Source organism: Thalia democratica, chromosome 2 (assembly GCF_965202585.1).
Source record: "Thalia democratica chromosome 2, ktThaDemo2.hap1.1, whole genome shotgun sequence".
NCBI lineage: Eukaryota > Metazoa > Chordata > Thaliacea > Salpida > Salpidae > Thalia > Thalia democratica.
This window is the reverse complement of record NC_139166.1, coordinates 85,949,741-85,953,806: the sequence shown is the minus strand read 5'-3', so window position 1 is coordinate 85,953,806 and position 4,066 is coordinate 85,949,741.

Sequence of the window (4,066 nt, the reverse complement as noted above, 5' to 3'; positions counted from 1 at the left end):
TAGTCTTTGTTTTGAATTTTAATTGTGACATTATAAAATATTATATCATAAGCATTTGTTTTATCTTCACTTGACACAATGTGTAGCATTAAAAAAGTTGTTTTTTGTTAGTTTAATTCCAATAAATATGAAATTCCATATAAAATAAACACTTTGATATACTATTAGATAATGTCACCATAAAAGTTCTAAGAAAGACTATTTAAACAATTAATATGCAAGTATGCTAACCATTTTTTCTAAACATAAAACACTGTCAAAAACTATTGAAAACAAAAAGAAATATAATTTTCAGTTAAATATTTTTATAATTATATTGTATAGCAACTCTGTTGTTGGTTAATAGTTACTTAAAAAGAGTTTTTGACAGTAGTGGTTTAGATTTGAATATGTTAGTTGCATGTATAGAAATTGAATAAGGTAAGAATGTGTATATTTTAAGTGGGCCGGCTGCAGTTGTAAGGTTTTGTATGTGTTTTAAATCATAACATTATGCAAATGATGTAAAGTGATAAATCAGCAGAATGTTAAAAGCATCTAAACCCTTACCAAAATTTTAATACAAACCCTTTCCCTAACCCAAGTAATATATTAGCCAATCAGAAGCGACCTTAGAACTGCAGCCGCACCTTATAAGCCAACTTAGAACTATTTAAGATGCAAGTAGTTAACAAATTTTAAAATGAACAAAAAGTTCTTTATTGCTCACATAAAGGATTATGTCTAAACTGATACTGTAACCATTTAATTTAGGCTCTGAACCATAAGTTTAGAACGTGATTTTAATAAAATAAATACATCTATAAGAAGTAATATATTAAGGCCCCCCACACAATTTTTTTCACAAATGGGGATTTCCCCAAAGTGAAAATGTGGGGGGGAAAATTTTTGAGATTGATAAAAAAAATTATTTTAAAGGCATTTCGCCGGCTCCGCCGGCGAAAAATTTTTCACTTTTACTCCCAACCATTTTTTCTTAAAAACCTAATTACGCTTGGAGCCCAGTTAGTAAGCCTGACAGCCAAACCAGATAAAAGTGTGGTACTGAGCTCCAAGAAGTAGTTCGGTTTTGAGTTAAAGTGGTAGCGGACAGCTTTCGTTATTTGTGCATAAGTCCCTTCCGCTGCGAGTTCTCTTCGAGAACTCTTGCTCCAGGGACTTTTGCACAAATAACGAAAGCCGTCCTTTAGGCCAGGTCCTTATGCTGGTCGGCACCTAATTAGTTTTTTGTTTGATGTACGAGTAGTTACGCAAGTTCTTTTAGTATGTTATTTTTCTCTTATACACTTGTGAGTATCCATATGTATGATCGATATTAAAAACATCTGAATTACAGTAAAGTTTTATGTTTTATAGTATATAACATTGATGTAGTACTCCAAATGGTATAGTTTTGGAGTAGACAATCAATCTATTATTCTATATATAACACTTCACTTATTGTAATTTAATTTGTTAACATTATTCTATTGTAATTTGTCTCATAAATTTACTAGTTGTACATACCAGTTAGTTAACCTAATAAGATAGAGTAGTCTTCTATCTATTTTATGTTATTGTTTAAACAAGCCTTAGCTTTATTGTTTTGTTTGTATTGTACTTTGTTAAGTAATTTGATTCTACTTATAGCTCAAAGTTAAGTAAAGACTGAACAGAGTTTTAGTGTTATTTACAGATATGTTTAATAGTATATATCCATTAGTGATTCGAATTATTCAAAAGTAACACAACATTTTTTCGTTGTAGTTTACTTTATCAGTATCATTCTATTGCAATTCAAAAAGTTATATTATTTAAGTGACCTAGTCTCATAAACAGCAAATAAATTCTTAGTTTAGTACTAAATTATACCTTAGACCAGCAGTTCTTAACTTTTTTTGATGTTTTACTTGGATCAGTTCCTGTATCATTTGTTTGATTTACACTAGTAGATTACTTACTGAGATTTAAGCGTCGTTAGCCTTGAAAGAGGTAAACGATGGTTGTGTAAAATATGTTATTAATGTTGGTTCATTGCATTCTTAATGGTACAGAACCATATACTTTTGTAAGTAGTATATCTAAGGTTTGAGTATGTGGAAGGTTTATGCCACTTAGACAGAAACTAAGCTAAAATTCTCCATTTACATAAGTAAGTATTTAAGTCTTAAATTGTATAAATAAAGTTTGGACATCTTTTAAATTAGACACTTACATGTCCACAAATTTTCAGGTAATTTTGTAATATTTTTTGTTTTCACCTACTTACAATTATTACGTCATGACCCTGTAGTCGCATACAATATAAACTAAGTAATTTTTACTTACACATTAGTTGTATATGGACATATCTTTTGGATTGTAAATTATTAACTTTGTTTTAAATAAGACTTATTGTATGTACATAATAAGTAATGGATAAGGTGTATCTTACTTAAACTAACAGATACAAACATTTAACGTTTTAACTTGAGGTTATATTTGAGTTGTTTTAAATAACAGTTTTTGTAGTGCCATTTAAGCCAAGGTTTAAGTCTTCACGATTGTTAATGTATATTATATGTTTTCTAATGTCTTATATCTAAGCATAAATTTGCTGTCAATCAATTTGAAAGACACTAGTATCTTATCTTCATACTCTCTCTCTCTCTCTCTTGTAACATCTTACTTTGCAATTTTAAGCACAGTAGAAAGACGCAAACTAGCTTTCGACAGCAACCGAGAGCTGCTTTTGTTTTCCAGTTTAACTGCGGGCTCGACAAACACTTGTTGGCTTTACGAATGAGTTTTCTCAGGTCACCTGTCTTGTTATGTACCTCTCGAATCGTTGCATCAGTTAGCACGCAATAGTCATCTTTTACTTTTCTGCTTTAAAGGATCAAAAGTAATTTATAGCCGATATATGCTCTCATTTTCTTCAGATGAATTGCTCGAGTTGTCCATGTCCATACTTCTAAAAAAATATAGTAGTTCATATTGAGATTTAATATGCTTAACATTTCTTTTATAGTAACTCTCATTTTGAAAACCGTCGATTACTTAGTCAACGCTTAAACATTGTTCGTTTGAAATTTCTAGTTATTTCTCCAAATTTGCGTTGAAAATCTCTGAAAAGAAACAAAAATCACAAAACTGGGAAATTACCCATTGTTGATACAAGAAGCTTCTAGCAGAAGTTGACAATTGTGTTGAAATGTGACATTTTTCCAAATTATGGCAAGTAGAAGACTTCAAAGTTGGTCAAACATATGCTCATCGGATTTCAAGTGCAAAAACCTACAAGTTTTAAAGGTATTAGAAAAACCAAATAGTTCAAATTCAAAGCTTTGAAGTTTTAATTCTCTATTTTGCTTATTTTTCATCGTTTTAATAACTTTTTTGGTGTTTTTTAGCATGAAATTTTCCGCAAAGAACGATGGAAATGCTTATTTTTAATTATTGCCAAGTTTAAAACGAAAATGAAAAAAATCAAAAAAAAAAGCTTTACTCGTTCATAATCATTCAATTTTGTTGCATAAAAATTTGCATAAATTTAAATAATTACAGTCTACTTAGAAGAAGACATCTTTTTTATAAAGTCTACTAATTTAGTTAGTTCTTTTACAGTTAATTAAACAATACTTACTTTGACTAACAGTTTCATTAATAGTTTTGTACGTGTTAATATATTTTGTAAAGTTAAGTTACCCCTTGGTGTCCGTAAAAACATTTATTCACATGTTTATTGCAGCATAAATGTAATTGACCTGAAATGTTTATGGTGTTGAATATTAAAACTAATAGAAGTTTACTAAAACAAACATAAAATAAGGTTTAATAAAAATTTGTTCTAAAAAAGTCAACTTGATTTAATGAAAGGAAAAGTGCACTTTTATTTTAATAAATATATTTGTTAGTTTACTCTTGTGTTACACATTTATTGTTGTAAATAAGTTATATAGTTTTTACATTAATGTTTATTTGGTTTTTAGACATTTAACTGTTTATAAAAACCTTTAAGTTTAAACAGAAGTTTAAAGCTGAAATTAAAATTTGATTTGATTTGAAGACTTGAAGAAAATTTGAAGACTAATATAATTGTATGTAC